Raw genomic sequence first — 25706 nt, 5'->3', positions numbered from 1 at the left:
TCAATATGGATGCAAAAACTCTCAACAAGATACTAGAAAATTGAATTCAACAGTATATAAAAAGAATTATTCACCATGATCAAGTGGGATTCATTCCTGGGCTGCAGGGTTGGTTCAATATTCACAAATTAATCAATGTGATACAATGAGCCCTGCTAGTTGTAAAAACTCATGAAAATCAGCCTCTCCTGTTTCCCAGCCAATGGCTTTGGGGAAGTGTTATCCTTCTGTGTATCTCTGTGCACTCCATTCTCTCGTCTTTCTCTGTGACCAGGGCTCCCTTCCCTCCACAGCACCTGCAATCTGTTTCTCCCCCAAACCATGTCTCTGAACCTCCTTCCTTTCTCGATGTGACCTACTCTCTCCCTCTAGTTGTGCAGTTTGTTCAGTCAGTCCTCAGGTCGATTTCCTGGGTATTCAGAATGACTTGATTGTTAGCTAACTGTGTTAAAGGGATGAGGCAAGTCTGGGGTCCTTCTACTCCACTGAAATTTTAGTTCCCCAAAAGGGGAATGATTTTGGATGGGTGAAAGTGCCACAGGCACTATATAAAATATGTAAATACATGATACATATAAAGCTGAACCATTTATTGCTCTTCATTCAAATAAGTAACAGTTCAACATCTTCCAAAAATTTGAAAAGCAATTTAAATCTTTATAGTGGCATAGTTGGCACACATTTCTTAAAGTTTCTTCTGTTCTCTCTCTGTCTCTGCCTCCCTTCCTCCCTCCCTCCCCTTCTTTCTCTTTCACACACACACACACACACACACACAGACACCACATTTCATAGTCAAAGCTTTACTATTCACTTTCATTACAATCTTCTTTTCTCTTTTCCTTCCATACTCCACATCTATTTTCTTCTCTTTTTTAAAATTTTTATTTATTTATTATTTATTTATTTATTTATTTATTTATAATTTACATCCAAATTAGTTAGCATATAGTGCAACAACGATTTCAGGAGTAGATTCCTTAGCGCCTCTTACTCATTTAGCTCATCCCCCCTCCCACACCCCCTTCTTTAACCCTCTTTTTATTCTCCATATTTATGAGTCTCTTCTGTTTTGTCCACCTCCCTGTTTTTATATTATTTCTGTTTCCCTTCCCTTATGTTCATCTGTTTTGTCTCTTAAAGTCCTCCTATGAGTGAAGTCATATGATTTTTGTCTTTCTCTGACTAGTTTCACTTAGCATAATACCCTCCAGTTCCATCCACGTAGTCGCAAATGGCAAGATTTCCTTCTTTTTGATTGCAGAGTAATACTCCATTGTGTATATATACCACATCTTCTTTATCCATTCATCCATCGATGGACATTTGGGCTCTTTCCATTCTTTGGCTATTGTTGATAGTGCTGCTATAAACATGGCGGTGCATGTGTCCCTTTGAAACAGCACACCTGTATCCCGTGGATAAATGCCTAGTAGTGCCATTGCTGGGCTGTAGGGTAGTTCTATTTTTAGTTTTTTGAGGAACCTCAATATTGTTTTCCAGAGTGGGCTGCATCAGCTTGCATTCCCATCAGCAGTGCAGAAGACATCCTCTTTCTCTGCATCCTTGCCAACATCTGTTGTTGCCTGAATTGTTAATATTAGCCATTCTGACAAGTGTGAGGTGGTATCTCATTGTGGTTTTGATTTGTATTTCCTGGATAATGAGTGAGGTTGAGCATTTTTTCATGTGTCGGTTGGCCATCTGGATGTCTTCTTTGGAGAAGTATCTATTCATGTCTTTTGCCCATTTCTTCACTGGAATATTTGGGTTTTGGGTGTTGAGTTTGGTAAGTTCTTGATAGATTTTGGATACTAACCGTTTATCTGAGATGTCATTTGCAAATATCTTCTCCCATTGTGTAGGTTGCCTTTTAATTTTGCTGATTGTTTCCTTCACCGTGCAGAAGCTTTTTATTTTGATGAGGTCCCAATAATTCTTTTTTCTTTTGTTTCCCTTGCTTCCAGAGATGTGTTGAGTAAGAAGTTGCTGCAGCCAAGGTCAAAGAGGTTTTTGCCTGCTTTCTCCTCAAGGATTCTGATGGCTTCCTGTCTTACATTGAGGTTTTTCATCCATTTTGAGTTTATTTTTGTGTATGGTGTAAGAAAGTGGTCCAGGTTCATTCTTCTGCATGTCACTGTCCTGTTTTCCCAGCACCACTTGCTGAAGAATTTTATTCTCTTTCAATGACCTTTTGTAGGTAAATCATTCAAGTTAGTATTTCTTTCTTCTTTTTAAAAAAATTGTGGGGTGGACACTTAACATGAGCTCTAGCCTCTTAACAAATTTTTGAATGTACAATACAGTATTGTTAACTATAGACACAATGTTGTAAGGCCTTACTCAACTTGTATAACTGAAACTTTATACACATTGAACAACAACTCCTCATTTTCCTCTTCTCTTTGTCCCTGGAAACCATTATTCTATACTCTATTTCTGAGTCTATTTTGAATATCTCATATAAGTGAAATCACACAGTATTTGTCCTTCTGTAACTGGATAATAAGCGGAAAGACATTTTATGTTTATGGATTGGAAGACTTAATGTTATTAAAATGTTCATACTATCCAAAGAGATCTACAGATTTGATGCAATCTCTATCAAAAGCCCAATGACCTTCTTTAAAGAAACAGAAAAAAATAATAGTAAAGTTAATGTGGAATCACAAAAGACCCCAGATAGTCACAACACTCCTGATAAAGAAAAGTAAACCTGGAGGCATCAGGTTTCCTGATATCAAAATATATTACAAAGCTATAGTAACTAAAACAGTATGGTACTGAAATAAAAAGAGACATACACACCAATAGAACAGAATGCATATACTGCCAACTAATCTTCTACAAGGGTGCCAAGACTACACAAAGGGGAAATGACAGTCTCAACAAATAGTGTCAGGAAAACTAGATATCTACATGCAAAAGAATGACATGGGACCCTCAGCTTACACCACACACAAAAAACAAGTCAAAAGGAGTTAATGATTTAAATCTATAAATCTAAACCTATAAAACCCCTAGAAGGAAACTTAGGTGAAAAGCTTCATAACATTGGTTAAGGGAGTGATATTTTGGATAGGATGCCAAAAGTAAAAGTAGGCAAGTAGGATTACTGTCTTTTTTTTTTTTTTAATCATCCAAGGAATGGCATATTTCCTTCCAGTTTTCTTTCCATGGTGTTTTCTTTTCTTTTTTTTTGAAATCAAGTTTTTAATTTTAATTCTAGTGTAGTTAGCATACAGTGTTTCTATTATTATTATTTTAATGTTTATTTTATTTTGGGGGGAGAGAGTACAGAGCACGAGTGGGGAAGGGGCAGAGAGATGAGGGAGACCCAGAGTCTGAAGCAGGTTCTAGACTCCGAGCTGCCAGCACAGAGCCCAATGAGGGGCTGGAACTCGAGAGCTGTGAGATCATGACCTGAGCGGAAGTCCGACACTTTACCGGCTGAACCAGCCAGGTGCCCCAAATGTTATATTAGTTTCAGATGTACAACACAGAGTGATTCAACAATTCTCCACATTACTCCGGGCTCATCATAAGTGTACTCTCATCTTCGCCTATTTCCCCCATCGCCGCACCCCAATGCTTCCCTTCTGGTAACCATCTCACTTGTATGTAGAATTTAAGAAACAAAAACAAATGGGCAAAGGAAAAAGCACGAGACAGAGACAGAGAGACAAACCAAGACGAAGACTCTTAACTATAGACTTAACAGATGGTAGGACTACAGTCTTGACTTTTTAAAGTATCTATCTCTTACAAATGTATTCTGCACTGTAAACAGCAAGGAACTCTGACGACAGACACAGCATCCTTCTCAGCCACCATAGAACTATGGCTGCTTCAGTTTTTCCCTGCTACATATGATTCACCAATAGGTATGAGGAAAGGATTGAAACATAAAAGATAAAATCGTAATACTGTTTACCGTCAGAAGGAGAGATGATGGCTAATTTTAAAACATATCTTATTTTTATCTGTTTTTCTAACTTTTAAAAAATGATAAAAATGCAATCGTTGGAAAACGAATTAAAATTTACAATATGGAAAATAAACATATAGATGCTTCTCTCGTGCCCTTGATTCTTATTAATATTTTTATCTCTACCTTATCCCATGCAGATCAAAGCCTCCAAATCAAATACTTTATTTTCTATAATATCCTGGCAAACCATTTTACTTACAATAGTGGTTTAATAAATATCTATTTTAAAAATGAACCAGTAAATACAAAATACATAAAATAAAAGTTAATTTTGTAGTTTACATGGCAACCAAAATGGAAATACTTGTAAAAACCATGTAACAAAGGCTAACATTGTTTTAAATCACAAAGAGTCTTCATGTAACCATTATTTGAAATTGATTTCTACCAACAAAAAACTCCATCATTTTGCAAAATAGTGACAAAAACTAATATCCTCTACTCGGCTGGAGCTGGATAAGAGTTTAACAAAAGTCACTGTTAGAAATGATGCAATGTACTGGGCTCAAAGCTATCCACTTGATACGGAGTTTTGTTGTATGTTGTTAAAGTTTGATTTTCTTATGTTGTTTTAGACTTTACTTTCAGCATACTTATTAATGCTGTGAGAGCCCTGAAGGACTTCAGAGTTGAGTGTTTCCCACTCTGGCATTCACATGTCCTTGTCTCGGACACTTGTCCCTTCCCGACTTTTCTTTCTTTTGACTTGATACAGTAATTGTTCCTCTCCACCTCCCTTGATAAAATCTAGTCACCCAAACAATAGCTGTTAGCCTTCAAGAACAATCCCTCTATTCCTGGCACCTGATGCACTGGCTGACTTTGGTGATGCTCTCTTGCCTTACAGAACATCCGATCCTCCTCTCCAAAAGAGGACTCCCCTGGCTCCCTGCCACATAAAGACTTAGGGTAACAGTGCGCTGGTAAAGTTTCTTCCAAAATATTAACAATTGTTAATACTAGGAGAATTAGGTTAAAGGGGACATTGTTAAAATGTTTGCTGATGCAGTAAGGATTTTACTTGATTTCAGGGAGTGGGCAATGGAAGAGTAGCATTTGGTTCAGAGTGGGAATTATATCGCTATTTTCAGTATGTCTGTATCTCATGAAAAACATACGGTACTTAACACCAAGAAAATCACTCAAAAGCCATCTTCTATAGCTCTTGGTAGCATAAGTGGAAGCTGTCACTCAGGAGATCTTGAGCCAAAAGTTAGGTGTTCTAGTTTGCACCAGAAGTTCGTGAATTTGGAGCCTGTTAGTAGATGAAGTGAACTGATTTGATTCTTGAAGACTATTATTTGATACTTATCCAAACTCCCAGAAATATTTTTTAACTCTCCAAATTCTTTAATATATCTAATATCTTGGCTGATATTGGGACAAAGATTTAAATGCCCTTATATGTATTTGTAAAAATGACCCACTTATTGTAATTTTTTAAGGCAAGGAAAGGTTAATTCTTTAACCCATAAAGCTGCACAGGGGCCCATCTCACAGAAATTTGGCTGATCTGTGTTGTGGATATCAGATAACTCTGGAATCTGGACAACACGTCCTTTAGACAATCCATTTTCTAATACTATGTCAGAAAATAATGTTTCATTCCTCAGTACTATTCCATGGGCTTTACGTATTTTGGCAATTTTGCTAACCCAGGGAAAGGCAAAATAGTAGATTCTTCCATAAACTTGACAGACCACAGGAATGGGTGTGGTAAGGCATCGTGAAACTCCTTCATAGCTCTACTAAATCATCATATGATGCACTTGGAATTTTCAGAGTCACTGAAGTTATAGACAATTACATGTATTTAAGGAATACATTTTAATTTGACAAGTATTTCCTTAACACTTGTGCTGAGGGCTGCAGAAGAGGCAAAAAGAGGGTCCTGGTTTCAGGAGATTTCATTCTAAAGGTATATTGGGGCAGGGCAGTGATTGTGTGACAGTGGCGATAAAGGGACAGTTACATAAATAATTTGAATACGAGGAAGAGTGGGCTAAGGCAAAAATAAAGTGGATTCTTCAGAGAAAGAAGACCTAACATCTGGTTGGAGAGATCATTTTACTTCATAGCCAAGATAGGGAAACAACTCAAGGGTCAACAGGGGAATGGGTCAAGAACACATAGCGGATTCTTGTGACAGAATATCCAGCCATGAGAACGGAGGAGATCCTGCCATTTGGGATGACACGGAGGGAGCTTGAAGGTGAAATAAGTCAGAGAAAGACAAATACTGTATGATCTCACTTATAAATAGAATCTAAAAAAGCCATACTCATAGAGGAGTAGAATGGTAATTGCGAGGCGCTGGGGGAATGGGGGAAAGGACGAGATGTTGGTCCAAGAGTACAGACTTCCAATGATAAGTTCTGGGCCTCTAACGTACAGCATGGTGACTACAGTCAAAAATACTGAATTATATACTTGCAAGTTGCTAAGAGTAGATCTTAAATGTTCTCACCACCAAAAAACTGTGACAGGATGCACGTACCAGCAACACTAGACTTGTAATTCCTTTGCAATGTGTAAGTGTATCGAACACATTGCACACCTACACTTTCCTTGTGTTGTATGTCAATTAAATCTCAATAAAACTGAATAAAAAATGAAGCAACAAAACTCCACCTCCTATAGCTGGTTGGCACTTGAAAGTTAGACAAGACTCCCAATACTCCCTGGTTAAAATACAATCTGTTGAGGTAGCTTGTTCACTATTTATTGTGTATCCTATGCCTAGTATAATGCTAGCACATAGTAGGTGCTCAGAAAAAAAAATTTTTTTGGTTGAATAAAATAAAATGGTTTTTGAGAAATTTCGGTGTTTCAGAAGGTAATTTTTAGAAGCCCCCCCCCCCCATCTCCCATTACCTTATAGCAATATGAATTTCTGAAATAATATTTATAGGAAAGATGACATCTTCTTTTGAGTTTCTACGAATATTGTGACTTTTGATCTTTCTTATTTAAAACTGTTGACCTGTCTTCTTGTATGTCAGGAATCTTGAATGTTCATGCTCCTCTCTTTCTCTACTTCACAGATTTTGGCAGAAAACTCCATTCTCAGGGGAGGCTAGTTGAGTTGAAACTTCAAATAGAATCTGAGTCACACACGTCTGGTAACATGAGAGAGACGAGGACGGGTGTACAAGTACAGAAGATGATGGCAAGACAGCTACTTAATTTCCCCCCCTCTCCATCTTCATCAGGAAATAGTCTTTCCTCCCCCACTTTTATTATTTTTTTTTTTAAACAATGTATTTCACCGACGGGAGACTTAATGATGAGTCACTTCTAGGAAGCAGACATTTGATTTTCTAAATACATAGCAGGGATCCAACAGTGACATTTAAGAATTATTCCGTTCCTGTAGCTTGGTAACTTTTTAAAATAAAAGGACAATGTATGGGAAGGGGGTGCACCTACATGATAATTCATGTCACCCATACACTTACTACAAAATCTCAAATGCTTCTCCACATAAATCAGTTCTGAGACCTAAGGAATCTAACTCATTAAAATTTACTTGAGATTCCTGTAACCTTTTCTCAGGAAGCAACAGCAGGTATAAAATGTGCAGGGTTTTTTTTTTTTTTTTTTTTAAATATGTGCAAAGCTTTGACTCCAGTGTGTAAAAGAAAACCTTTTTGTAGGTAGCTGAAAAGCCTGGAAGAGGGTGGGTGGGAAAGTCGTGGAATTTTGGAAGTGTGACGTAGATTTTGGTAAATTAGAAATTTGTCACAGGACAGTGATGGAGGAGATGCCAGGCTGAGTCAGAGGTTCTCAGTGCCTAGGTGACCAAGTGGTTATAAATTAGGTTCCTTTGAAAACTGCACGGACATCGTTGGCCACTAGGTCATCGGAACTCATTTCTCCCAAACGCAGTTAACAATACTAGTGAGTCAGTCTGCATGTGGTGTAGCCGGTATTGTGCTAGCAGCTCGGTGTCTGGTGTTTGGAGCAAATGTCACATCATTCCCCTGCTTGGTAACCGCCAATGACTCTATCTTATCTACAGAATAGAGTCATCCTCTAAAATTCTTTGGTGTGATAGGCAAGGCCCTCCGTGATCTGCTCTGGTGATTCAGTATTCCTCATCCTAAGCTACTACCCACATACAATCCTACGTTAAGACTCAGATCCTCCCCTCCCTCCTTTATGCCACCACTGTACCTTTCAGGGGCTCCATTGCTGCATTCATCACAGCAAAGATGGATCCATAAGTCACTCTCCTTGAGGACCACGGGTTATTAAACTTTGTACGAACAGCACCTGGTATAGCGTTGGAGGGCCATATATGTTTGTTGAATTTGTAAATATGCCCTTAATCTTTTTGTTTTAAAAATTTTTTAATGGTTCTTTGTTTTTTTTTGAGAGAGTGCGTGCAAGCAGGGGAGGGGCAGAGAGAGGGGGACACAGAATCTGAAGCAGGATCCAGGCTCTGAGGCTGTCAGCATAGACCCTGATGCGGAGCTTGAACTCAGGAACCGTGAGATCACGACCTGAGCTAAAGGCAGATGCTTAACCAAGTGAGCCACCCAGGTGCCCCCTTTTTAAAAATAAATCATAATTACTACTGCTAAGGTCACATATGCAGTAGGCAGAGTATGACAACGAGCCCGATGACCCTTGCCTTTGTAGCCTCTCCTCCCCTTTGGGGGTGGTGAAATAAGAGACAACTCCCATGATTATGTTATATGGCAAAAGGGAGGAGATCTTGGTGGGCATAATATAATCGCACAAGCCCTTTCAAAGCAGAGTTGTAACAAGCGGTGGAAGAAAAGGAGGCCAGAGATCCAAAGTTTGAGGGACATGTGATGCAGTGTTCCTGGATTTGGAAGTGGAGGGGACCATGTACCATGGATTGCAGGTGACTCCCAGGATCTAGGAGCAGCTCCCAGCTGACGGCCAGCAAGGAAATGGGGACCTCAGTCCACCAACTGCAAAAGAACTAACTTCAGTCAATAATACTCGTGAATTTGGAAGTGGATTTGCTACATCCTTCGGGTAACAGAGCAGCCTGCTGATACCTTCATTTAAGCCCATGGGACCCTCAGCAGAGAACCCAGTCATGTTATCCCACACTTTGGACCTACCCAACTGTGAGGTAACACATGGGTATTGCTGAAACCCACTAAGTCTGTAGTCATTTGCTTTGCAGCGATAGGAAACTAGTACCACTACTGTGCAACCTCATCAGATAAACTGGATGCCTACGTCGTGCTCTGTTTTGGGCCATTTCTTTGAATGGGTATGCCCACATCAAATAGGTGCTTGTTAAGTAGGCAAAAATACTTAGCCCAAGGTGGTTTGCTCATTTCAAATCAAGTAACAAACTGTTATGGAATATATTCCACATTTCTGGGACTCTGCAGGGCTCTGGCTGAAATTCAGCCCTGAATATAATATATACGGTCAGAATGGATTGATATTCTGACTCATGATAGCACAGGCCTAACTGCAGACAAAAATGTTACATCAAAGATGTCAACAAAATAGCCTTCAAGTCTGAATATTCAGGGGGCTTCTGCTGGGGCAAGTGCATTTACTTCCTAATCACCAGTTCTCTTTGGTTCTGTGTCCAATATGCCTGGCATTTTTATATTTTTTGACATTTTAAGTAAAACAATTTTGGGTAATATCCCGATTCTCTTGTTTTTAAGAAATAGATCCTGATTTTTAGTAAAGCTTAATAAATCCATTTATGCCAGGTGTGAGACAATTAGAAATTTATACACTGGATATTTAATAATAGTAGAGAATACTTTAGATATAAGTACATGGTTTTGTTTTTTTAAAAAGTCATTCTTTTCTGGATAAAAGGAACTTGCTTTCAAATAGTATGTGGACTGAAGGGAGTAGATGGGAGTTCGGGTGGGGCAGTGGGTTGACTGTAGTTGACGGCTGTTGGGCTGGGTGATGGGTATACGGGAGGTGATTTTAAAAATTTGTCTTTAAGGGGTGCCTGAGTGGCTCAGTGGGTTAAGTGTCCAACTTCAGCTCAGGTCATGATCTCATGGTTCATGAGCTCAAGCCCTGCATTGGGCTCTGTGCTTGACAGCTCAGAGCCTGGAGCCTACTTCGGATTCTGTGTCTCCCTCTCCTTCTTCCCCACCCCGGCTTGCACTCTGTCCCTGTCAAAAATATAAACAAACATTAAAATAATTTAAAAATTCGTGTCTAATCTATCTAAAAGAGTATCGGCTTCTCCCCATAGAGCACTTGTAACGTTTTAGGGTTGGCGTCTTCAGGTTAACTAGTCAGTTGTGTAGCTAGAAACTGAAGTATTGGTGAATTTCACAGGCTTGGAATTGCTAAAGTGATGTTACGCTAAGCAAGCCATGGTGACAAGTGCTCGCATTGTGGTAAACTCCTCCAGTATGGATTTAAGAGCTTCAGTGTGCCCTGAATCACGATACACCCCATGGTATATACAGAAGTTTAAAAAACTGGCTAGAAAATTTTGCTAGGTAGCTGAGACCTACCTCTGATATATAGAGAGCTGGCTATGGGGTAGGCCGGCTCCAAAATTGTACTATCATGTCTGTAGGATTTATCAAACATGAAAAAAAGGGTAAGACCAAGATATTGTATTACAGGCAATTTTCTAAGGGCATGCACATGGGCTGGTGGGAGCAAATATGTTTGAGGAGCTTCTTGAGGATGATGAGATCCGCAGAGGGCATCCCGAAATGCAGGGTTTGTGTTTGGGGGGCGGGTAGGGTAGGAAAGTTTTGGGAACAGGAGAGTAGTAGCTGAATTCTACAGTCCTCCTGTGTCCTTCCCCCATACCACCCCGGCCTCTCCTTCACATAAAAGTTAAACTAATGTTTAACTAGAATGAATGAGAAACCTGCTGGGGATGCCCACACATGTATGGGCTCACAAATTGTTAAGAAGCCAAAAAACACTACATAGCACTTAGAAGCAGGTCTAAAGCATGCAGAGCATGTAGGATTCAGAGTTAAGACCATGGCAGGCTGCGTAAGTCGGTGCTGTACATGGTGAGACTTGAGAAGTGGAGAAGTCACATCTTCCCGCAGGGTAATGGTTCTTCTGGGAGATGCATGGCAGACTGGGGGCCAGCGCAAGAGACGCCAGGCTGCAGTCGGGGTTTCAGACGGGGATCTGAGCGCAGGAGACAAGACCAGCTGGTGGAGAGCCTGAATTCCTGCCAGAGAGAGGTTTTAGAGTTGATCTAATGGACAATGGGGAGTGATTCACTTTTGTTAAACAGGTGGTGCTAATTAACCGAGGATAATCAGCAGTCAGCTGTTGAGCAACAAGTTAGCTCAAGAGTTTTAGGTGATTAAGGGGTGTGTGTCGGGAAAGTGTTTCCTCAAGCGATCTGAAAAGAATCAGTTGGGGGCCATTTTTAAAAGTGCAGATTGGCAAGCTCCTCTTCTGGCATGTATGTTTCAGTGGATTTGGGATAGAAACGGTGTTTTCACAAGCTCACAGAATGAGTCTTACTTATACATAGCTCTCTTCTAGGCAGTCAGAAAATGCATTTAATAACATATTTCGTGTTTGCCCTGACTTCAGTGAGATTAGACAGAAAGTACAACCATGATGAGGAAGAACGAACTCTGGTGAATTTCATTTAAGCAATTTGACATTTCCCGTTTAATAACTTTAAATGAATCCCTCAACTCACTCGAATCTTTTCCGTCGCTAATAAGTTTCTGAAATGCGGTATAGAGAAAAGAATACATGGTTAGCCTGAAAGAAGATCTTCCAAGATATCGCTAATATTACCAGATAGTTTAATAAAACGTCCAGTCTTTGTCTAACCATTACAATGATCGGTTGAGGGTGTTTTTACTCTTGACCAGCAGAGGGGGCCATGACTCTTGATATAAAGAATCTTTTTTTTCTCCAGGTAGAAATAACACGACCATCGTTTACATTTAATATCCCTCATAATTTATCACTTAAAACTTCTACATACATTGTCTATGATACTCCTCTTTACGTATCTCTCAGGATGAACTTCTTTGACAGATCAAATGGACTATATTACCAGAATATTTTTGGCTCTTCCTTTCCCATCCACCTTTACTCATGCTTTCCCCTTTTCTGGAAGGCTGGTGATGATCACCTCTCTAAATCTGTCTTGCTTGAGACCCAGTTCAGAAATAACTCGTTAATGTATCCTCTGATCTCCCAAGTCTGAACTTGTATAGAACGGTTACGTTCCTGTTTTACAGCGCTAATACAACTGTTTACGTTTACTAGAAGAAATAATGGTTTTTGTTACTCTTCTATTATATCATAATTGGCTTGCCAGATAACATAGTGGATACCCAGTTAAATTTGAATTTATGATGAACAAATGATTTTTTTAGTGTCAGTATGTCCTATGAAATATTGGTATACATTTGTACTAAAGATTATTTATCCGGAATTCATATTTAACTGGGCATTTTGTGTGTGTGTGTGTGTGTGTGTGTGTGTGTGTTTTGCTAAGCACTTTGTAGAGTTTTATATTGTTCATATTCATAACCACAGAACACAATGTCTGCTCTTAGTGGTTGCTCAATAAATAAAAGGATCAAAGTGTAATATGTGGCTAAATTATTACAGTATAAAGGGCTATCATTTTTTAAAGCAATAATGGCTTTAAATTACCTACATTTGCATTACACTAATGTGTAGACAGTGAATTTTCATTCAGTCTAAAACAGAAAATAGTTATAAGAAAGAACTTTGTGTTAATTAGAAACTTCAGGATTTAACAATAAAAATTGGAGGAAACATTTGAAATATATTTAAATGTCTTAAAATATCTCAAGTAGTTAAGAAACATTATGTGGTTAAGAAAATTCTTTTGTGAAATGAGCATGGATCCTTTGTAAGGAAAAAGAGTTATTTTAAAGATGCATTATGTGGGGTGCCTGGGTGGCTCAGTCAGTTGAGCATCTGTCTCTTGATTTCTGCTCAGGTCATGATCTCACGGTTTCGAGATCGAGTCCCACATGGGGCTCTGCACTGGGCATGGAGCCTGCTTGGGATTCTCTCTTTCCCTCTCCCTCTGCTCCTCCCCTGCGCATGTTCTCTCTCTCTCCAAAAAAGAGTAAAGAGACACTGTATGTTGAATCAAGACATGAGTTATAAAAAAAGACAGTACTGGGGCGCCTGGGTGGCTCAGTCGGTTAAGCATCCGACTTCGGCTCAGGTCATGATCTCGGTCTGCAAGTTCAAGTCCCGCGTCGGGCTCTGTGCTGACCGCTCAGAGCCTGGAGCCTGTTTCAGATTCTGTGTCTCCCTCTCTTTCTGACCCTCCCCCGTTCATGCTCTGTCTCTCCCTGTCTCAAAAATAAATGTTAAAAAAAAATTAAAAAAAAAAAAAGACGGTACTGATGCTACTCACTGTTTAAAACAATGAGTTTATTCCCATACCTTGCCTTTGAAACCAGGGGGGAAGCACTGTTGCATGGGTATTACCCTGTTTGAGTAAATTAATTCTGTCTACTTAATCTAAGCTATAAGACTCACTGTGTTAAACCAAACCTACAGCATTTCTCTATAAATTTCCTAAACTTTTTTGACTTACTAACCTGGAAAGAATAGAACAAATATTTAAATTTTCCTCTATCAAAACACAAATACTGTACAATCTCTGAAACCTCTCTTAAACACTTGGAAGTTGTATGTTGGGTCACCTTATGACTAAATTCCATTATACTTAGCATGATGTGACATTAGTATGCAAAGAGATGAAATTATACTGATAGGGCTAGTTTAAAAGAACAATCCAAAACAAATGATTCACACACACACACACACACACACACACTCGGAAGTGACTGAAAGTTGAAAAAAATTTTAATCTCATTAGATTTATACAGTTTATAATAACAACATAATGTAATTCTGCACCTATTAGCTGCAGATAATCCCATTACATTTGAGGAAGGGAGGGATGGTCACAGTTCCTCGTGGTAAGGCCAAGTCCTTGGAGCTCCTCTTGCCGTCCATGGGCACAGAGGTTGCCTTTTCACAAGGGTCCCTGCACCCCTGGCTCTGATGTGGTCACCCTGTTGAGAGCTACCTTCCTGACATGTTAATCCCCACCTCTCCTATGTGGATGATGTCACAAAGGTCACAGCACTCTGTAAGAGTTCCGGCTGCTATAACAGAATACTATAGGTCGGGTGGTTTATAAAACAAACAAACAAAAAAACCCAGGAATTAATTTCTCACAGTTCTGGAGGCTGGACGTCCAAGATCAAGGTACCTGCAGATTCTGTGTCTAGTGAGGCACTGATTCCTGGTTCACAGACATCTCTGTCCTCACTGTGTCCTCACGTTGGTGAAGGGGTGAGCGAGTTCTCCGGGTTCTCTTCTTAAAAGGGCCCTGATCTAATTCACGTGGAAGCATCTTCTGACTTAATCACCTCCCAGAGGCCTCACCTCCAAATGCCATCACATTGGGGATCAGGTTTCAACATATGGCCTCTGTGGGGGGACACAGACACTCAAGTCTGGGAGGGAGCAGCATGGAGGCCTGCTTTGCTTCTGGTCTTGTAGCCTGGGAGGACGCTGCCCTCCCTCGCTTTTGCAGGTAACAAGTGACAGTGGCTCTGGAGGGTGAATGAAAAACACAGGGTGTGGTACTCACTGCTTATTGTAAAGGGGGTTTAAAGATGAGAAGCTACACGCCTGTCTGGTCTAACCCCGATAGTGGACTCGGGGAAGCGTTAAGGGCCCATGGGAAAGTGGTCATTTGGGCAAATTTTCCCCATGTTTCCAGACTGCTGGCAATAGATTCAACCTCATGGTTCTGTGAACTCTCATGTGCCTAGTTCCCTGGTCACAATTTTTCTGTAATATTTTGCTCTCCATCCCTTTGTCAATCATACTAGATGCATGTTACCTAGCTTGCGGATATGCAGATTTGAAATGCGTTTTCAAGATAATCTTTTAAATTACCAGTCTTTCATTTTAAACAACGTCGGGGACTACAAACGTAAATTAAACACCCCCCCCCACCCCACCCCAAGCACTTTTAGTATTCTTCCAGTTTACTTAGGTAATTCTTTCTCCTCTATTACAACAGAAGAAAATATTTCCACATTATTCCTTATGGTCATTAAAAATTTAAAATATCAGGTATCTGGTTCTTACCTGTTCAAAATGAATCCAGATGTTCCCCTACTGAAAAGGTGCCAGGTTTTTTTTTCTATCATGGATTGAACTTCGGAAAATAAATTTGGAACAATTCTGTAGGGACTGTTGGTCACAGATGGCTGAGTGATAATAAATCCTCAGGTTGAGATAGTGTCCTTCTGGATTGTAGCACTTAAATTGATTTTAATAATTTAGAATACTCTACCCAGCATCATCCAAGTAAACAGCAGGTATCTCTTGTTAAAGTACTTTCATTTTTTTTTTAAGGTATGTCATTAGCTTATGACACCTTAATTTTTTTCTTACTCTTTTTTTCAATGTTTATTTCTTATTTTTGAGAGAGAGAGAGAGAGAGAGAGAGAGAGAGCAGGGAGGGGCAGAGAGAGAGGGAGACACAGAATTCAAAGCAGACTCCAGGCTCTGAGCTGCCAGCCCAGAGCCTGACGCGGGACATGGACCCACGAGTTGCGAGATTATGACCTGAGCTGAAGCCAGATGCCCAACCGACTGAGCCACCCAGGCGCCCCTTCTTACTCTTAATTCAATACTCTGGCATTCTTCCAGGATTTTGCTCCTTCTCTAAAGGCCATAAACAGGTTCAATTTCTTACATCTCTTAAAATAATCCCTCTTACTGCAAGAAACTCTTATATTCCCAAATTGAGTTTCTATAATGTTCTTTCTCTTATTCATCAGCATACTTATCACATACCATTATACTTATCAGCTTATACATCTGAGCTCCTTAGAGGCAGGGATCACTTTCTTATCAATCATTACATCTCCATACCTTAGCAGAGTTCCTGGTATATAACAAGTGCTCGATAAAATGAAGCATAGTCTTTGAAGTTAGAGGTTGATATGCCATTTATATTTCCCAGTAAGGAATAAGAAAAAGATTCAGTAAGTTCTTTGGTTATTTCAGTTAAAATGTTTTAAACCACTTGTATAAGGAAAAGGGAAGTTTTAAAAATTTAGAATACCCTGCATCATCCAAGAAAACAGAAAGTATCTCTTGTTAAAGGACTTCTTTTATTTTTTTTAAAGATATGTCATTAGTCCTGACTCACAGAGGAATTTTAATACAACTTCTAAATGCTATTGTAAAATGTTTTTTCTTATGTTGTGAAGTTTTATAAATCAGGGCCCCAAGTAGAACCTGATGGGGGGTAGGGGGGAGAAAGGGACTATGTTTCATAAAGTGAGTATGGAAAAGTGGTGATCAGGTTGGAGAGAAATTTCAAGAGGTAGACGTTTGGGGCTAATATCAATAGGGATGTGGTCACCCCTAAGAGCAAAGGGAGGAGTGGAGATAAGGGCACTAGAACTTGAAAAAAGAAAATCATGTGTTTTGAGGAAATCATAATGCTGTCGAGGAAGAGGACCATCCCAAGGCAACCCAACTGCACTCTTTTCTTTCCTTTTGATCTTTCGGGCTCCAGATTGACCAGCCCAACTGCAAGCCATAGGGGAAGCAACCACGTTGCTGTGGTCCTTACAGGCTGACTTTCTATTGCATCCATGGAAAAGGATGAAGAATGGTGATGGGAGATACAGGACATGGTGATCACTGTCTGTGATAATGTAGATTCTTTCTCAGTGGAATATTCATGTCACTTAAAGAAAGCCATAAAATCAGTAAAAAAACCCCCAAACAAACAAAAAGCCCCACCAAGTCCTTTGTACTAGTACTCTCCTTGTATTTAGTTTTATTTAAGTGCAATTAAAGCAGTCCTGACCTTCGGGAATTGCAATGGGGGATAAGAAATGATGAACCCACAAAAGCCTTCAATTGTACAATATTAGCTGGAAGGTGGTTGAATTGGGTTCCACAGATTGCATTGCTTTTGACCTCAGGTTCATCTTCATACAGAGTTCAGGGCCACATTTGCACTAATGGGATATTTCATCCCATAAGGGAATACATTTCTCATTGTGCTAAAAAGCTTTGCTCTCACATCAGGCTGCTTAATAATATGAAGAGGTTTCTCCAATTGGGTTCACTGTGTATTGCCAGCAATATGCAATTTTTTTCATATACTATATTATCTTAGTCTACTTCCTTCAATTTAAATTTGAGTAAACGGTGTTTGCATTCTATGAAAATCCTCCTTATGCTCTATATTGGGCTTAAGCAGATACCAATTTTCACATTTCTGGCTAAAAAGAATATTGATGTCTAAATAAATTTGAGAATAGAAGACTTTATACATGCTGATTCCATCAAACTACAGATATGTAGCATATATTTGATACTTAGTTGAAATTGGCATTCTGACACGGCAAGTTAATATCTTTAAAACTATGTATGAATAGAACAGAAAACATAATTTAGTATTTTGACAAACACACCACAATGGCCTTCAACAGGAAAAGTACCCAATGTTGGCAGTGGACTCTTAACTGAAATCAGTAGTTTAAAAGTCACCAGACCAGGGGCGCATGGGTGTCCCAGTTAAGTGTCCAACTCTTGATTTCAGCTCAGGTCACGAATGATCTTGCAATGTGTGAGTTCAAACCCCATGTAGGGGGCACTGACAGTGCAGATCCTGCTTGCGATTCTCTCTCCCTCTCTCCTTGCCCCTCCCCCAACTCTCACTCTTTCTCTTTCTCAAAACAAATAAATGAACTTAAAAAAAATTAAAAGCCACCAGACCATTTGCAAAAATGGTAGAGTCCAACCTGTATGCCATTGTAAATATTGTATGCCATAATTGCAAAATAGGCCATATTTACGTGTGAAAAATCTGAAGCCCTTTGGAAAAGATTTATTTAGTATGTCTAGCAAGTTAATCAAACATGTTTTAAGCAAAACTTTATGCAGAGAGAAAGCACTATCCATTTACTTGGTTTGGTTGAAGTTGGATAGGATGGAACTGACTAAAAACCAACTAAAACCCAACTCGTTTAGGTAACAGCACATTTTGATTTAGCACATTATATATTATAAAAAAAGAAATACAATGCTTAACCTACTAAATGGTTATGAAAATAAATTAAAATATTTAATATGAGCCTTTTGCAAAGAGAAAAATTTTCAGAGTCAGGACAAAGTTCCAACTGAATTGATTGCATTTGGAAAGGGGGCAGCATTGTATAATGAACGCGCCTAGAAAGAAGAAATCTATGATTGAGTCCTTAATATTTATTTTTCCATTGAATTGGATGTGGTAGTTGACAGCTTCAGCTCTGGGGCCTGACCACCTACCTTCGAATATAACCCCTTCCCTAGTCACATGAGTCTGAGAAAATTACTTGGCCTTTCTGTGATTTAGTATACTTATTTTCTTTCTTTTTTTTAAAGTTTATTTGTTTTGAGAAAGAAAGAGATGGGGCGGGGGGGGGGGGGTGGCAGAGAGAGAGAGAATCCAAAGCAGGATTCACACTGTCAGTGCAGAGCCCGACGTGAGGCTTGAACTCACTAACTGCAAAATCAAGACCTGAGCCCAAATCAAGGGTCGGATGCTTAATCGACTGAGCCAACCAGGCACCCCTAGTGTTCTTATTTGTAAAAATGAAGATCTCAAAATACCTAGTAGTGAAATGATAATGGACTTAAAACTTAGTATATGTAAAATTCTTAGAATAGTGCTTGGTATACGTGGTGTTGTATAAACATTAGCTATATTATTCATTGTTGAATTCAATTGAGTACCACTTTATTCACTGACTTGAGTGGTTCTGCATAGGTTACTTAATCTCAATACAGTTCAGTTTAACTAACTTCAACATATGCTAATGAGAGCCTAACCTAATGCTGAATGTTTTGTGACTATAAATTTCTGCATCAACCCTTTTTTAGATCTCTGGGAAAAACACAGTAAGAGAGACATAGGTCCGGGTACCATGAAGCTCAGAGTCAAGTAGGCAATAACGATACTGTGATGAGTAATGCTGTAGTGCTATGGTTGAGTCTGAATGTTGGAGGGTACCCAAACTATTATCTTCTGAATGGTTGTAACTCCAGAATTTTCATGTAAGTCTTGTATTTCTCCAATTGTCAATATGTCCTCTCTCTTTCTTCAAGTCCCAGAGAGCCCTTCAAGCTTTGAAGGTCTAGATCACTACTCCTGAATTGCCTCCAGAAAAAGGCACAAGACACTGGGATCCCTTTTTAGACCCATTACCTAAAGCAGAGTGTGAGCAATGTGAGATTCCACTCCCTAATCCTCCCTTTGCATTCTCACTGGTGTCCTTCCCCCTCCCATCCCAATGACTATCCCACACCAGAGCCTTGGTAAGGTGGTTCCTTCAGTGCCCAGAAACACCACTTGAAGACTAAGCATCTCTGAACGCTTGACTCACTTCTTATTTCTCTTAGGATTCCCTTCCTAGGATAATTTATTAAGGGTGATTTTTAGAAAGAGAAGTACCATTTGTTTGATTGACTGATTCATTCTTATCTTAAAATCTGCGTCTTGTTGACATTAATTTCTGGAACTCCTTTGAGCCTGATTATGTTACGTGACATTTCTGCTCATTTTTTTGATGTGTTCATGCCTCCTTTGGTGCTTAACTATTGTTTAGTTTGTGCCCGATACTGCAATTGCAGAATTGGTTATAGAAGTAATCTGAGGCCTCAGACAGTGCTGTCTTCCTCCAGAGAGGGCTTTAAGAGACTGAGATGTTCCAAAGCTGGACTGCATTTCCAGTGAGGTCCTGTGAACCTCCAGTTCACTCTTAGATCAGGGATGCAGAACTATGGGTTCCCAACCTAAAGCAAGCCTCTCTTGGATAAGGGGGAGGTGAAGGAGAGGGAGGGGGGAGGAGGAGAAAGACAATGACAAAGAGGGGGAGAAAAAGAAGGGAGAGGGGGAGAAAAGGGAAGAAAGGAAGGAAGGGAAGAAAGGGAGAAAGAACCATATATGAGAGAAATTTCTATCTTTGAAGGAACATAGGCCAATGAAGAATTTATAGTTCCAGGGAACTTGAGTCAGGGAAACATCAGAGTCATTAGTAAAACCAAGTACTTTAGTTGTAGTTAAAGCTCATTAAGGGATGCTAAAATCCCTGCCCCTCTCCAGCAAAGTCACTGACCAAAAGTCACAGAAAACATTCCTCCAACTTAAAGATGCGGTACCATGAGTTAATTAAAGATTCCTTTGTAGATACTACAATGAGGGGGTGAATAGGTTGGGGTGAATAGGGTGGGGAGGAAGGGCGGGTATGGGGCAGGAGGAAAGCCTGAGAGGTAATTTTTGCTCAGATTTAGACTTTTTTGGAAAAATAATTTTCCAAAATATTTTTGGAATATTTTATAATCACTAGATAAATACAGGAGTTTGAAAGGTAAGGAGATTAAGAGTAACTTGTCATATACTTATTTTTGCATTTTTCCCATGGAAAAGAAAATACTGCAAATGAGGAAATTGGATGTTTACAGGTAAGTGGTGAAGCTGGCAGGTTATAGGTAAAATTTCCTGCGCTCCTGTCCTCCTAAATTACTTTCCATCATGACCACTGGCATCAGTGTCGGGATAATTCACGATTATTTCCTATACAACATTTTAAAATTGTAGTCAAATATACATAACACAATATCAGTCATTTTAACCATCTGCAAGTGTACCTACAGTTCAGTGGCATTAAATATATTCACAATGTTTCTACATAACATTGCACATATTGATTTTGTTTTATATTTGTTTTTATTGTTTTATGATACTTTTCAGGGTGTGGTTTACAAAGTGTAAAATGGGCAGATCTTAAGTATTTAGTTCAATAACGTTACATGATGTAAACCAAAAGCAAGATCTAGAGTATTATAATTACCTAAAAAGGTCCTGTGTGCTTCTGAACCAACCACTGTTCTGAATTCTACTATTAAAGGCTCATTATAACCATTTTAAAACTTAATATACTGAGAAACTTAACAGACGATCATGGGGGAGGGGAAGGAAAAAAAATGGTTAGAGAGGGAGGGAGCCAAAACATAAGAGACTCTTAAAAACTGAGAACTGAGGGTTGATGGGGGGTGGGAGGGAGGGGTGGGTGGAAGATGGGTATTGAGGAGGGCACCTGTTGGGATGAGCACTGGGTGTTGTATGGAAACCAATTTGACAATAAATTTCATATTAAAAAAATAAATAAAACTTAATATAATAAAGTATCTGTTCTTTTGTGTCTGGCTTCTTTCACTCATCATTAATTTGTGAGATGCATCCATGTTGTGTATTTCAACAGTTCTTTTGTCTTCATTACTAACTAGTATTCCATGGAATAAATATACCACAGTGTATTTCCCCATTTTCCTTTGATAGATTGTTTCCAGACTTTGGCTACTATGAATAAGACTGCTCTGATGATGATGATAATGATGATCGTGATGGTGATTTTTGTGCAAAAATGCGTGGGAGTAAAAGTGCTGGGATACAGTGTAGCTCCACACGTAAATTTGTAGAAAATTACTAAAGTGGTCATTCCATTCTACAATTATCAGCAGCGCATCAATGTTGGGAATTGTTTCTATTCTCACAAACATAGGATATTGCCAGTCTTTTAATTTCCTGGATTTTTAAAATGAGTTGGGAAACATTTTGCCTTCCTTGAAAGTTTGTGTAGGATTTTTATCATTTCTTCCATGAATATATGAATGAATTCAGCATTGAAGCCACCACAGGCTGGAGATCTTTTTGTACATGTGAGACAGTTTACGATGACATAAACAGCCTTTCATAGATATGGGGTACTTCGTTTTAAAAGTTCATCTGGGCTCAATTTGGCTAAGTTGTATTTTAGAAGAAATTACTCCATTTCATCTTAGTTTTCAGGTTAATTGACAAAATGTTGCAGATAACTTTCCTTTATTGATTTATCTGTAAATTCTTTTGAATATTTGTATCATCTGGTATATTTTCCCTTTTGATTCCTGATGTTGATAATTTATGCTTTCTCTATTTTTTTCCTTGATAAATCTTCCTGGAGTTTTATCAATTTTTCAAACCTTATCACAACCGTATTTCTCTTTGTTGATACTCTCTATGGTTAGTCCATTATTGCCCTATTGTTTTTCACTTTTACATTTGTGTTTTCTTTCTTAGGCTTAAGTTGCTCTTCATTTTGTCTCAGGTTTTGGTAAAAAACAGTTGCTTGGTTTTATCTCTTGGCCTGCAAATCTTAAAATATTTCCTGAGTCCTATTTTATTTGTTAATTTCTGTTTTGGATCAACAAACTTTATTTTTTTTCTCTTAGCTTTTTAATTATGCTAATCCATTGTCTTCTGACATTCATTCTTTTTGATTAGAAGTCAACATTATCTTAATGGTTATTTTTATCTTCTTTACAGCTTCTTATGGAAACTGAGACCAATGATTTAACATAATTCTTCCTAAGGGATGAATTCTTAGAAACAGCCTCCCAAGACTAATTCATGAAGAGATTAAAAATACGGACAGATAGATTAATAATGAGGAAAATGAATCAGTAATCAAAAATCTCCCAGCAAAAAAAGTTCAGAACCAGATGGCTTCACTGGTAAATTCTAGCAGACACTTAAAGAATTAACACCAATACTTCTTGGATTCTTCCAAAAGACAGAAGAGGAAGAAGCACTTCCAAACTCATTATATGAGGCCAGCATTGCCCCCCCAAAAATCAGACAAGGATGCCATAAGAAAATTATAGGCCTATGTTTCTGATGAACATATATGCAAAATTCCTGAATAAAATATTCACCAAATAAATTGAGCAGTACATTGAAAGGATCACACACCTGACCCAATGGGATTTATTTCAGGGATTCAAGAATTGTTCAATATCTGCAAATCAATGAGACATACCACATTAACAAAAGATAAAAATTATATAATTATCTCAATAACGGAGAAAAAACATTTGACATAATTTAACATCCATTTATGATAGCAATTCTCAACAAGCTGGGTATAGAAAAAACATACCTCAACATAACAAAGGCCATATTTAACAAATCCACAGCTATTATCATACTCAATGGTGAAAAGCTGAAAGCTTTCTGTCTAACATGAGCAACAAGAAAAGGATCCCACGCTCATCACTTGTTATATTCAACATAGTATTGGAAGGTCTAGCCACAGCAATTGGGAAAAATAGACAAGAAATAAAAGTTATCCAAACTGGAAAAAGTAGTAAAACTACAACTATTTGAGATGACACAATATTCTATATAGAAAACCCAAAAAACTTCGCAAAAAACCCCCAGAATAAACATAAACAAATAAATTCAGTAAAGTTGTAGGATCCAAATCAATTTACAAAAATCTGTTGCATTTCTATACAGTAATAATGAACTACCGGGAAGGGAAATTAAGAAAGTAATGCCATTTATAAGTATATCAAAAAGAATAAAATATCTAGGAATAAATTTAACCAAGGAGGTAAAATATCTGTACATTATAAATCAGAAGATACTCAACACATCTCTGGAGGCAAGGGAAACAAAAGCAAAAATGAACTATTGGGACCTTGTGAAAATACAAAGCTTCTGCACAGCCAAGGAAACAATCAGCAAGACTAAAAGGCAACAAACAGAATGGGAGAAGATATTTACAAATGACATATCAGATTAAGGGTTAGTAGCCAAAATCTATAAAGAACTTCTCAAACTCAACACCCAAAAAACAAATAATCCAGTGAAGAAATGGGCAAAAGACATGAATAGACACTTCTCCAAGGAAGACATCCAGATGGCCAACCGACACATGAAAAAATGCTCAACATCACTCATCATCAGGGAAATACAAATCAAAACCACAATGAGATACCACCTTACACCTGTCAGAACGGCTAACATTAACAACTCAGGCAACGACAGATGTTGGCAAAGATGTGAAGAAAGATTATCTCTTTTCACAGATGGTGGGGATGCAAACTGATGCAGCTACTCTGGAAAACAGTATGGCAGTTTCTCAAAAAATTAAAAATAGAACTACCCTACGACCCAGCAACTGCACTACTAGGTATTTATCCAACGGATACAGGGATGCTGTTTCAAAGGGGCACATGCACCCCAATGTTTACAGCAGTGGTATCTACAATAGCCAAAGTATGGAAAGAGCCCAAATGTCCATTGATGGGTGAATGGATAAAGAAGATGTGGCATATATATATCCAATGGAGTATTACTTGGCAATCAGAGAGAATGAAATCTTGCCAATCACAACTACATGGATGGAACTAGAGGGTATTATGCTAAGCGAAATTAGTCAGTCAGAGAAAGACAAATATCATATGACTTCACTAATATGAGGACTTTAAGACACAGATGAACATAAGAGTAGGGAAGAGAAAAGAATATAAAATTAGGGCATGAGACAAAACGTAAGAGACTCTTACTATAGAGAAAAACAGGGTTTCTTGAGGTGTTGTGGGTGGGGGAATGGTCTAAATGGATCAGGGGCATTAAGGATTCTACTCCTGAAATCATTGTTGTACTATATGCTAACTAACTAAATAAAATATTTAAAAAATCAGAAGATACTAAACAAAGACACTAAAGAGGACACAAATAAATGGAAAGATATCCTGTGCTTATGGATTAGAAGAATTCTTAGTGTTAAAATATCCATATGGCTCAAAGAAATCTTTGGTTTCAATGTGTTCCTTCTCAAAATTCAATGGCATTTTTCAGAGGATTAGAACAAAGAATTCTAAAATTTGTGAGAAACCACAAAAGACCCCAAATAGCCAAAGCAACCTGGGGAAAAACTAAAGACATTACACTCTCTGATTACAAACTATATTAAAAAACTACAGTAATCAAAACAGTATGATATTGGCACAAAAACAAACATACAAATCAATGAAACAAAATGAAAGCCCAGAAATAAACCCATGCATATATGGTCAATTAATTCATGACAAAGGAGGCAAGAATATACAATGGAGAAAGGACAGTCTATTCAATAAATAATGTTGAAAAAACTGGAGGGCCACATGTAAAAGAATGAAAATGGATGACTATCTTACACCATTCACAAAAATTAACTCAAAATGGATTAAAGACTTGGATGTATAACCTGAAATCATAAAAGCCAAAGAGAAAAACCATAGGTAGTAGGCTCTTCAACACTCATCTTGGCAATGATGTTTTTGGATCTGACACCAAAAGCACAGGCAAGAAAAGCAAAAATAAACGATAGGGACCACATCAAACTAAAAAGCTTCTGCACAGCAAAGGAAACCATCAGCAAAATGAAAAGGCAACCTACTGAATGGGAGAAAATATTTGCATATCATTTATCTGTTAAGGGGTAAATATTCAAAATATGTAAAGAACTCATACAACTCATTAGGAAAATAACCAAATAATCCAATTAAAAATGGGCAGAATATCCAAATGATATTTTTCTAAAGATTTACAGACGGCCAGCAGGTGCATGAAAATATGCTCGTATCACTCATCATCAGGGAAATGCAAACCAAAACCATAGTGAGATATCACCTCACACCTATTGAAATGGCTACAATGAAAAAGATAAGAAATGACAAGTGTTGGCAAGAATGTGGAGAAAAGGGAAAACATGCGTTGTTGGTAGGAATGTAAACTGGTGCAGCCACTGTGGAAAACAGTGTGGAGATTCCTCAACAAATTAAAAATAGA

General features: G+C 38.4%; 2 long non-coding RNA genes across 2 annotated transcripts in view; both read left to right on the top strand.

Moving 5' to 3' along the window:
* Positions 1-7263, top strand: part of LOC131483552 (uncharacterized) — a 43369-nt gene extending 36106 nt beyond the window's left edge. Inside the window, exon 2 of the long non-coding RNA XR_009247764.1 lies at positions 7036-7263. This is a non-coding gene — a long non-coding RNA (uncharacterized LOC131483552). The remainder of the gene's footprint in view (positions 1-7035) is intronic.
* Positions 7264-14128: 6865 nt separating this feature from the next.
* On the top strand, positions 14129-22713 carry LOC131484086 (uncharacterized). The gene is made up of 2 exons (XR_009248012.1): positions 14129-14230; positions 22413-22713. It is a non-coding gene; the product is annotated as an uncharacterized LOC131484086 (long non-coding RNA).
* The last annotated feature ends 2993 nt before the right edge of the window (positions 22714-25706 follow it).

This window comes from Neofelis nebulosa, chromosome 8 (assembly GCF_028018385.1).
Source record: "Neofelis nebulosa isolate mNeoNeb1 chromosome 8, mNeoNeb1.pri, whole genome shotgun sequence".
In the NCBI taxonomy this organism is placed as follows: domain Eukaryota; kingdom Metazoa; phylum Chordata; class Mammalia; order Carnivora; family Felidae; genus Neofelis; species Neofelis nebulosa.
Note: the sequence above shows the minus strand (reverse complement) of the source record. Positions and strands in the feature narration are given on the sequence as shown.